This window comes from Pteropus alecto, unplaced genomic scaffold, assembly GCF_000325575.1.
Source record: "Pteropus alecto unplaced genomic scaffold, ASM32557v1 scaffold155, whole genome shotgun sequence".
Lineage (NCBI taxonomy): Eukaryota > Metazoa > Chordata > Mammalia > Chiroptera > Pteropodidae > Pteropus > Pteropus alecto.
The window spans coordinates 10,379,183-10,391,582 of NW_006438113.1; the positions used below are offsets into that span (position 1 = coordinate 10,379,183).

Genomic DNA, 12,400 nt, shown 5'->3' on the forward strand with positions numbered 1-12,400 from the left:
TTTTTTGAAATCTATCAATGTCGAAAAACTATACGAAAATTTCATAAGTAAATAAATTTTTCTGGGAGGGTTCAAAACTGAGAAAAGATTAAAAACCACTACAGTATGCATATCAACGTACCTGAGAGATGCTAGTTGACATTCATAAGTAAAATTATATTTTAAAGAGTCGATTTAGTTTATTTTAGCTGTCAAGTTAAATAAATGTTAACAAGAAGCTAAGTATCAATAAAAATAATTACTTTTTAAGAATGAATAATGGAATATATGATGCTCTTTTGCTTTTATTATATGTGTACTTTTCTGGAAAAAATGAACTAAAAACTTTGGTGGGTTATTCTATATTTTATTTGATTGTGACTGTTTCTGTAAAGTCCCTTAAACCTAGAAATAATGTAATAATGCAAGGTGATCTTAAATTCTTTCTACAATGAAGAAAGAAATACTCAGATAAACAAAATGACTAGTCAGGATTGGGAGGTTGAACAAAAATCAGATATTTGGGGCAAGGTTATTACAGGGGAAGATGCGAGTTACAGAGAAAAGTATTCAAGGAGTTATCACAATTAAAGGAAAACTTGTACTAGCAATCTGTACAGAGGACAAGAGAAATGTAATTTGGAAAAGCGGCAATCTATCTTTCTAACATCTTCAATTATTTAGGATTTGCTAATGTTCCTAATTTATATCAGGACAGTATCAGTGAAAATAATAATATGAATATGTCCTGTAACTCCAAAGGGTTCCCTATTGCTTCCAGAAGCTATTTCAAAGGAGTACAGAGAAAACACATGATAGACACAAGAGATTAGAGTCAAACGAGCCCTACTGCATAGCTGAGAAACCTGTATTTGTCTGAAATTAGGTAATAGCAAATATGGATGTATATCTACTTGCCTTAAGTAAGTACTAGAAAAGAAAAAAACTGTTTTCTCAGTTTTTCATCTACTTTACCAAATGCTTTAAAAAAAAAACCAGACTTCATCCACTACATACCATTCACCCAAATCAGAAAAATAAACTGACATTTTAAAGAACTGACCCCAAAACATTATATCTAGAACAAATAAAACAAAAGCTTAAAAGACCCTCTTTAGAGAAAGTGTAAAAGAGAAGTAGGTAACAGCAAGAAATCAAAAGATTTATGACTTCCACAACATATGTCAACAAATGTGAATTCATAATTTATCTAATTAGAAACAATTATATCATTTGTAGCCATAATACCTGGATATCATTGAAACTACTATGAGATGTGGCTACAAGACTGAATCCAGGGGCCATGGAGAGTACAAAGTGCGTACAAAGTTTCCTTTTGTGGAAATGTGAATGGTCTAAAACTAGATTAGGGTGAAGGGTACAGAATTCTGTAAATATATTAACAATCATCGAATTATATAAACAGGTCACCTTTATGGCATATAAATTTCTCAAAAAAGACGTTATAAGAAGATTAAATCTAATTTTATTTATCTAGAAAGATAGAGAAAACAGAACAAATGGGTTAAACCATATTAACCTATAGAGATTCTATATTGTGTAACGTAAATATGCTGGCAAACAGATAGACTTCTACAGATACTAGACTGTTTATGTCCGGTTTGTATACAATTTCAAAGATATGACAACTAGCATATAAAGATGTACACTGTCATCATAATATTTATAAATTTTTCCTCTCTTAATTATGTTTATTAAAGAGATTTGGTAAACAGTTCATTTTCCCAAACAATTGCTGATTGGTCTGAAATATATAAATAAAGTAAATGGAAGTGGAAATATCTCAGTAGATGGTTTGTTAATTCATTTGGAGCTCTATATAAGGGCCTACTGTCTTAACAACTAAGTTCTATACATATGTTTATTTTCTTACCATTCTAAGGCAATTAGCACATAGTGTGGTTTCCAACTTCACATAAAATTCCAAGCCTTCATTATAATGCCATAAGTCTAAAACACAAAAACTTCCAGTCTTTATCTTTAGAACTCAAAGCTTCTTTCACCAATACTATCTTACTCCTACTAGGTAAGTAAAAAGATAATTCTGTTTAACTAAAAAAAAACTTACTTTAATAGTCCACAGATTCTCCCTTTTTAGTAGAGTTTTACTTTTGATAGCTGCCAAAAAAAGAGACTTAAGAAAAATTATAGGAATATAGGAGTAAATTACCTGGCTTGGATAAAATAATACATCTATAAAAATCACAAAATATTAGTATCACTAAAAAATGATACTGTTAGATTTTAACCTGCCAAAAAAAAATAATAATTCTAGACAAACTGGAAATGAATTCAAATAGAACTTCTATAATCATACTCTCATTTGAAAAATTTTCTAGCAAGAATAAAAAACTTGTCCCTACTGAGGAAGAAGAACAATAATCATTTGTATAATTTACTGAATATCAATATCATCTTGAAAAATTTTTAAATTAAAAATTAAACTCTAATGCTAATATTTAAGAAGTAACATAATTAAGTTTTTTTCTTGTATCTCTATATTATATCTGAGCTAAAGAAAGATGTCTTTTCCACATAATTTTGGGCTTTACTTGAAGGGATGTCAAATAGGCACACAAAAATCTAAACCCCTGAATGATGGTTTTGTATATACTAAGTGCCAGGAATTATACACAAACATGAAATGCTCCAGATAGAAAAAAATTTATAAAACCACACATATTTCTTCTCATTATTTATAAATGTAATAGTTAAAGCCACCTGTAAGGACATTTTCAAAGGCTTAATAATTCATAGGTAATCCCTAATGAAGTCAATGAAGCAGTCCAGAACAGGATGATCCAAAACTTGAGCAAAAATGCAGGCACAAAGCCAAATGGTGATCACTCATTTGACCAATATAACGAGAGTTCCAATATATGTGTTCGAAAACTGCATTTAGAACACCGTTAAAATGAAAAGTCAGAAGTAGTTCAAACATGTTACCTCTTAATAATTTCAGAAGAATATTAGAAAAATTAATTAATAAATTCCAAATTTGCTTTAAATTCTATCTAAATGTTTTACAAACAACTGTGACATTATTAAAACAGTTGTCATTCACAAAATAGCTTACATTTTTAAAAAATCTATTAATTTACTTATTTTGACAAAGTATATTCATTATAATATAGCTTTCAAAAAGTTGAAAACCACGTATCATTTATTGTGGAATATAAACCTAAAAACAACAAATGAACAGGATAAACAAATAGAGACTCATGGACATGGCCAATAGACTAGTGGTTAACCTGGTGGGGGGTTGAAGGGGAGGTAGATGGGGTAAAAGGGGTCAAATATGTGGTGACAGAAAGAAATCTAACTAGGGTGGTGAACGAACACACAATGCAATATATGTATTCCTTACTGTTGAATTGTACACCTGAAACTTACTAGATTTTGTTAACCAATGTCACCATAACACACACACACACACACACACACACACATAAAATACGGCTTTCAAAGGATGACATTACAAAGGCTTTTGCTGTGGTCTAATATGGTTTAAGGCAATGAGTTTAAGTAATTGTCCATATGTTATTAAAACTTCTTCAACTGTACAAACGAGGAGGTTTGGGCGGGTAGTAAATCTCAAATATATATATTAATACTTACCTTTCATTTCTTTTTACATTACTCCAATTTCTATTAGGTTATCGTTACAAGACAAATTCATTCACTTTCACTAAAACCTTTTAAAAATCTTTTCACGATAGAGCTTATCATACCAGATGACATATATTAAATTTTGAGCATTATCAAAATAATCTTTTATAATTTCTAATCAAGTTTTACATAAGCATATGTTTTAGTAAATATTGTCAAAAGGTAACCAAATTCTAAAAAAATAGCAATCATATCTCATGATACATTAATTCTAATTTGTTATTCAATGTTTTTGAAAACATTTCTAACATGTAAATTTCAAATATATGATTTGTTAGACTAGATTTCTTACAATTTACAACAACACCTCATTTTAAGGATTTTAATTATTGCTTTCAGATTACTGACAAAAATATTTAATTGTAACTGATTCTAAATAACAGTTCTACTAAGATAAACTATTATATATGGTGTCATTAAGAATTTTAACAGAAAACCGAACCAGGCCACAATATGAGACATGTAAAACCCAAATAGTTGTTACTGATTATTACTTGTTCTTTATACTCATATTTCTTTCCAAGTACGAACTCTATTCCTTTCCTCCAAGATTATACACTTCTCCAAATTATATTTCCTCTACTCACCTATAATCATACCTCCCTTTATCCCAGAAGCAAACATCAGTCACAGTTGAAAATCCTACCCTCATAAAAACTGTATATCCCAAAATGGTAAGATTCTAGACTGAAAAGAGATAAAAGCAGTCAGGATGGAGTTATAAAATAAATACAGGTAAAAAGATCTGTAATAAGCCACGAGAACTGGACAATTCACAGAGAGAAGAAAATAGGCATAGGTGCCAAAGGAAAATTCAAACTCCAAGCCCCATATTCTCAGACAATTAATGACAAACTATGATTCACTATTCTACCATCTATAGTAATTAATTTTTACTCTTTAAAAAGGTGGTACACACGCAGCTAACTAAGTTTATGCAAAGTAAGTCACAAAGTACCAAAAGCTTTTGTTAAACCTACTTCTTAAATATCTGCTTAATCTCCAAAGTTTAAAATTCTCCCTATAATAAGCCTAAACTTGAAAGCTGATTTGTGCTTTATAGTATATTTGAAACTTGGAAACTTCTTCTCATAAAAAAATGTTATTAGAAATAATGCATAAATTTCTATGTGAAATCCTACTGTACTCACAAAGTAATGTAAAATACTATAAAGAGATGACTGAAAATATTAGAAAAAATGACTGCAACATTAGTAATTATACATAAATGAACAGCTATATATTACTGAAAACTTTAAAAATTATTTTTATGTGATAAAATGGGAGCATTAGATAATTTTAGAGAATCTAAAATACTACTTTGGAGAGTTATTGAGGTTGAATCAACCTTAAGACTAATTTCTCACCACAACTTGGGATTTCTGCTATTACTTGATTATTCTCTACATACATTTATCAGTAATGGTTTTGGTCATTCAGATATTCTAATAGTTCAAGGAAGGAAAAATAAAATTTGGGTACAGGGAAAGACAGAACTAACTAGATTAACTGAGAACTAAATCTGCAGTTTAAAATAAATACCTTGTTCCAGGAAAAGTCAGTATACAACAATAGACAGACATAAATCATGGTTAAGTTAGTAACAGGTTCAAATTCAAAGAAAAAGTTAGGCAATTTTGCCAAAAAAGAGAGTCATCTAAAAATGGGAAAGGCAAAGTCAACCAAAGTATTTCCACTTCTAACCAAGATGGAGTAAATGAGGAATGGATTTACACTCCCATCTTAAACAACTATGAAAATAGAAAAAAAAAAATGAAATAATAATATTCAGACAGTGGACAATAATCACAGGAGGAACAATATAAGGAGATCCCTATAATTACTCAAACTTACTCCCTGGAGAGTTTCCAGGCAGAGAGAACCTAAACAGAGTCTAGTAGTCTCCACTCAGTGAGACCAAGATGCCTAGCACATGCAAGGGTAGAATACTGAACAGAAGAGAGCTGCTTTGAACAAAGAGGTACAAAATGAGAATTCTGGAGATCTGCATGGGTCTTCAGCATATGTGCACGAGGAAACAACCCAAAGCCAAGGTAAGAAACAGGAATAAAAAAAAGTGATACAATTAGTATACAAGGACCTTAAAAAGTTGTTATAACTATATTTCATAAGTTAAATATGGCAAATGGCAACCTGCATATGTAAAGCAGACATGGCAGGAGTAAAAAAGGCCCATATCAAACTTCCAAAGATAAAAACTATGTCCAAGATTAAAAAAGAAAACACTGGATGAGTTTAATGGCAGATTAGACATTGCAATAGAAATGATTAGTAAATGTCAAGACATAGCAATAGTAATTAGTTTTTTAAAAGGAGATAAAAAAATTGAAAAGAGCATCACTGAGTCATGGGAGAGCTTCAAATGGTGTGGAGTCCTCAAAGATGGATGGAGAAAGGCAGAGAAAATTTATTTACAGAAAAATTTCCAAACTGAATGAACCCCAATCACAAGAAAGATAAAGACATCTCCATCAAGGTACATCATTATAAAATTGCTTACTACCAGTAAATAAGAGAAAATCTTAAAAGCTGACAGAGGAAAAAAAGATATATTAGATAAGGAGGAACAATGATAAGAATGATAACAGACTTCATCTCAAAAAACAATGCAAGGCAGAAGACAGTAAAGAAACAGGAACTAGATTTATCCTCCAGCCTGAAACAACAAAAACAAACAAAAACAGACAGGATGAGTGATACAATGGTTTTCCAGACAGTGGACATCAAAAATGAAAAATAGTAATCTTTGAGAGATAGTTAGCCACCTAGAGGGGGCATAAACTTGAATTAGCTTACTGCCTTGAGAAAGTTCCAGGCTACAGCACAAGAAGCAGGAACTGGAGTAGAGACCAGTGAACTGAGGAAATAAGAGATAAACCTAGGAAGACCAGAGTTGTAATAGTTCAGAGGCTAGAAAACCAGAGCAGAGAAAGCTTTACCAAGGACTCTGAAATCTGCAGAGGGTTTCCCTTGAACATTACCAAATCAGAGCCTGGGAACCAACCATCATCTAAAAGTATTAGAGGGAAAAGGATCTGAGGGAATAGTACCTGGGGCACACATATCTCTGAGAACAGTGTCTGATTCCACCATCTAGAGCAGAAAACCTAGAATTAACGGGTCATTTAATAGAATACAAGAAAGTCTTGCTTTGGTAGTAGGGAATATTTCATTTTAGACCAGGGTTTCTTAACCTTGGTTCTATGGACATTTTGTAATGGATAATCCTTTGTGGTGGGGTGGTGCCTCATGCATTGCAGGATACTTAGCAACATTCCTGTTCTACATCTACTAGTAGCAACCCTCAGTCATCACAATAAAAAATGTCTCCAGACTTTGCCAAATGTTCCTAAGGATCAAAATCGCCATTGCTACTGAATGAGCACCATCCTGGACTCACCTAACAAATCAAAAGAAAGACCCAAAAGCACCAAACTCATTCCAAGTAACATAATTCCATCTCAGAATAAATCTCAATTAGATTTATAATAATACAAAGATAACCTGCACTCAAAAAGTTTTGATAGCCAATGATTACTAGATATACAAAGAGGAGGCAAAATAGAATCCTTAATGAGGAAGATAACTACTCCAGACTACCCTGGAATTGACACAGATGTTAAAATTAACAAGAAAAGACATTAAAACAGTTCTTTTAATAGTATTTTATATGTCCGAAGTTAGGTAAAGACAGGAAGAAATAAAATATGTAAATCAATCTTCCAGATATGAAAAAAACAAATGAAATAAAAAATACGCTGGATGGGATTAATGACAGGTCGGATATTAAAGAAGAAACTATTAGTAAACTAGAAGGCACAGCAGAAGACTATCAAAAATGAAACACACGGAGGAAAAAAATTCACAAAAATGAAAAAGGTGGTATCTCTGAGCTACAAGGCAACTTCAAGAGACATAATATGTGTGTAATTTGAGGCCCAAAAGGAATGTTGGGGCAGAAAACATATTTAAAGAAATAATGATTGAAAATATTCCAAACAAAATAAAAACTATAAGCCCACAGCTCTAAGAAGCTAAACAAACCCTAATCATAAGAAATATGAAAAAAAATAATAAGCTAAGGCACAGCATAACCAAACTGATCAAAATCACTAATAAATAGAAAATCTTAAAAGTAGCCAAGGTTGGAGGTGTCTGCCATGTTACATCTAGAGATGATGTACCAAGATGATGAACTCAAAGCTAACCATATCACTAATCACATTAAGTTGGAATGGTATAAATATCCCAATGACAAAAAAAAAAAGGTCCTGTCAACTAATTTCTCAACAGAAACATTGCAGGCCAGAAGGGACTGGCAGGAAATATTCAAAGTGATGAGAAGTAAGGACTTAAACCAAGACTACTCTACCCAGCAAAGCTATCATTTAGAATCAAAGGACAGATAAAGAGCTTCTCAGACAAGAAGAAGATAAAGCTCATTAACGCCAAGTCAGTATTACAAAAAATGTTAAAAGGATTTCTTTAAGAAGAAGAAAAAAAAATCAAAAATAGAAATAATAAAATGGCAATAACTACATATCTGGCAACAATTAGTTTACATGTAAATGAATTAAATGCTCCAATCAAAAGACATGGGATAGATGAATGGAGAAGAAAACAAATCCGATTACAAATGCTGCCTAAAAAGACTCGCTTCAGATGAATAGACACACACAGACTGAAAGTAAAGGGAAGGAAAAAGATAATTCATGAATATGAGGAGGGTGGGCAAGCAGGAGAAACTGGGTTATCAATACTCATATGAGACAAAATAGACTTTAAAACAAAGGCTATAAGAAGAGACAAAGAAGGATCCAGTAATGTCATTTCTGGGTACTTATCCAAGAAACACAAAATAATACTTCAAAGGGACATGTGAATTCATACATTCATTGTAGCATTATTTACGACGGCCATGATAAGGAGGCAACCTAGATGTCCATCAGTGGACAAATGGATAAAGAAGAGACAGTACATATATACAATGGTATTGCTCAGCCATAAAAAATATGAAGTCTTGCCATCTGCAACAACATAGATGGACCTAGAGGGTATTGTGCTGAGTGGAGTAAGTCAGACAGAGAAAGACAAATGTCATATGATTTCATTTATATGTGGAATCTAGAGAACAGGATAAACAAACAAACACAGAAACAAGCTTAAAGATACAGAGAGCATTTTAATGATTGCCGAATTGTGGCGTGGAAGGATGAGTAAAGGGGGAGGAGATTAAGAGATACAAATTGGTAGTTACAAAACAGTCATGGGGATGTAAAGTACAGCATGGGGAAAATAGTAATATTGTAATAACTATGTACGGCATCATATGGGTATTGGATTTACCAGGATGATCACTTCATAAGTTATACAAATGTCTAATCACTGTGTTGTATAATGTGTACCTGAAACTAATATAATATTGTATGTCAACTATAATTGAAAAAAATAAAACTAAACTAAAAAAGTACTTGAAAAGTCTGATAGCATTGCAATGAGGAGCATACAAATTCATAATGGTAGCAGAAGGAAGATCTCTGCAAAATCTCCACATTTAGAAAACAACACATTTCTAAATAACCTATGAGTCAAAGAAGAAAACAAAAAGTAAAAAGTACTACAAGCTGAATGAAAATAAAAATATGAAATATCAAAATTTGTGGGAGGAAGCCAAATCAATGCTTAGAGAAATTTATAGCACTAATCATCTATAGTAGAAATGAAGTCTCAAATCAATGAATTATTCTTCCACTTTAAGAAACAAAGAAAGCTGAAGGGAGGTGGGGAGATGGAGGGGTGGGGGCTGGGATTAGGGGAAGAAGGAAGAGAAGAGCAAAAGGAATCCAAAGTAAGCAGAAAAAAAGAAACAACAACAAAAAAACACCAATAATAAAAATCACCTGGGCTTAGATTTCCCATAAAAAGTGCTACAAGACAATAAAACCGTGTCTATAGAATACTTTGTTTCACAAAATATTATACCAGACATGTTGTCTTTATATATATAAAAGCAACAAGAAGTAAATAAAAACTCAAGAAGAAAGAAGCTCTGAGTCCTTCCTTGGGGTAGAAATGCTTGATGATAAAATGCAGCCAATTAGGGGATAATTAAAATAAACAGTAAAAGAATAAGGGAAATGGAGTAATGTCTATAGAATACTTTGTTTCACAAAATATTATACCAGACATGTTGTTTTTATATATATAAAAGCAACAAGAAGTAAATAAAAACTCAAGAAGAAAGAAGCTCTGAGTCCTTCCTTGGGGTAGAAATGCTTGATGATAAAATGCAGCCAATTAGGGGATAATTAAACAGTAAAAGAATAAGGGAAATGGAGTAAAGTACTTTGTAAGCATTTAAGTCATTTAAATGTAGAATTAAGACTGTAAGAATTATGATTATAGAACAGAATGCAAATGTTTAAACACTGAAAATGTAAAAATAAAATAAAACTTTAACTATGAAAAATCAAGAGGCAGGTTGAAACATTGAGTGCTAATTTTCTCATTTTTCATGGCACTTTGTCTAAAAAAGGAAATACATAGTTTAGAAAAATTAATGTCTCTTGATTTCCTAACCTTGTTCCTAAACCTATCTTAAATATCAGTCTTAAAGGGCTATTGTAAGAAATATTTCTTGTAAGAAAGATATGCCAATCTGATATTAAGGTGAAGAGTACCCAAGATTTTTATTTTCAATAATGTAATTATCTATCACATAACCGGTAATCCCTAATCACCTCCTAACAAGAAATTCGGTTGAAACGTGAAAAACTGAGTTTATATGCCATTAATGAGACACCTACTATAAAGGTTAAAAAAAAAAAGATGCTAACATTTTATTTAAACCAAAAAAGAACGTTGGTATATGCATACTCCATTTGTTTTCTTTTTTTAATTAGGAAAGATGTGAACTCTCCATTGTAAGCTCATTGTGTTATATGACAAAGAAAATGATTAAAGTTTTGAATTTTCTTAATGCTCATGACCATTACTAATTTATGGAATAATGGGAAGGGAAGAAGGATTGCTCAATGTGAGGATTCGGTTTATTTTACATAATGCAGACAGATGTATTAATTTTGGAAACTTATTGAATCAATATACTGAGTTGCTTCCTTAGATCAAGAACTTTTTGGAATTGAAGAGCGCCCAGAATTTCGACTTGTTAAACCTCAGAAGTTTATCATGATGATGTGAGAATATTGCTGACCTTATAGAACCTGAAAGTATAGAGGATTTGATAAAATAAGTATAAATATATCTATTCAACCTAAAATTCTGGTTTGAGCCTATGCTAAGAAAAGACCAGACTGGATACTCTGTGCTCAAAGGGAATTAAAGATTTAAAAGAATTGTAGAATGTCTTTGTGGAAATAACATTACATTTCAGAAGAGATTTCACAGATTTTAATGAAAAAAATTATGCCCTTGTTGTTAGCAAAATAAACATTTGTTGAGCGTTCACCAAGAATAACAGAATCCCAGGTATCCAATATGAGTCTATTTTCAGAACTATTTTAAAATAGCCAAACTCTGAGCAAACTGTAGATTTACGTAGCAATGTAAAAGAGCATTCTTTTTTTTATATAATTGCTGAAATAGCAGCTAAGAGCTAACAGCTATCATCAGAGACATCAACAAGAATCCATTTTGATATTTGTTTCTGGCTGAATATACTACACAAGTTTCAACAAATAATCAAATTTTCTTTATTAATTTGACCAAAACTAATCACTTCACACTTTATACAAAATGGCACTTGTATAGTTAATATTCCTATAAAAATTCCATTCACCCAAAGTTGGCTAGATGTGTTATATGGCACATAATTGTTAAAACTATGAGTTGTTTGCAAGTTGGGTCTATGCTGCTATAAAAATTCCATTCACCCAAATTTGGCTAAATAGGTTACATGTGCATAACTGTTAAAACTATGACTTGTTTCTAAGTTAGTTTATAATTCAGGGTCCAATTACTACTATACATTGAAATACACAGAATTGTAACAGTTAAAAATACTTTTCCATCATAATATATTGTCACCTTTCATAGTCAATATAAATAACATAAATAATGCAAAAATTAAGCCATGTGCTCTTTGAAAATCAGACTTTCAATGTAAGATGGTTTAGAATAGTACAAAAAGCACCACGGTACAAAAACATGCTACCAAGGTATTAACTGAAAAAAAAAAGACCATTTTGAGAAATAAAATAAAATAGAAGATAATTGAGAGGAAAACTTTTAATTTTTGCAATGTTTTCTCACATATGGGCAGAAAGCGTAGGTAACATGTCTTTCCTCTATATAATCCTCTCAATGTAAGCATTTATGACAGTTATAAAAAAGTGTAGGGTTTGCTATACAGAGGAATCAATAACAACCTTGTAAAGCCTACAGCAGTGCACATAAACATGCTGTAGGAGACATTAACACCAGGCTGCAAGAAATAATTATATTTTCAATAAGCATGTTCTTACTAGGTAATCAATTTTTTACACGTCTTAACAGCTATTTCACAGCTCAGGTAGTGAATGGCAGCAGCTGTTATGTCAAAACCATATATTATATGCATATGAGGGGCTTTTGATTTTTTCATAGGTATCTACTTATTTGTGATTAGCCACATTTAACTCATATTAAATAAAAACAAGGTATTCATGGTGTGGTTAATTCAGGAGGATTTTTAGTACAGTCTTATTTTAGA

At 31.5% G+C, this 12,400-nt stretch overlaps 1 protein-coding gene across 3 annotated transcripts in view; it reads right to left on the reverse strand.

Moving 5' to 3' along the window:
* Positions 1-12,400, reverse strand: part of ADK (adenosine kinase) — a 450,591-nt gene that overhangs the window by 229,283 nt on the left and 208,908 nt on the right. The window lies entirely within an intron of this gene.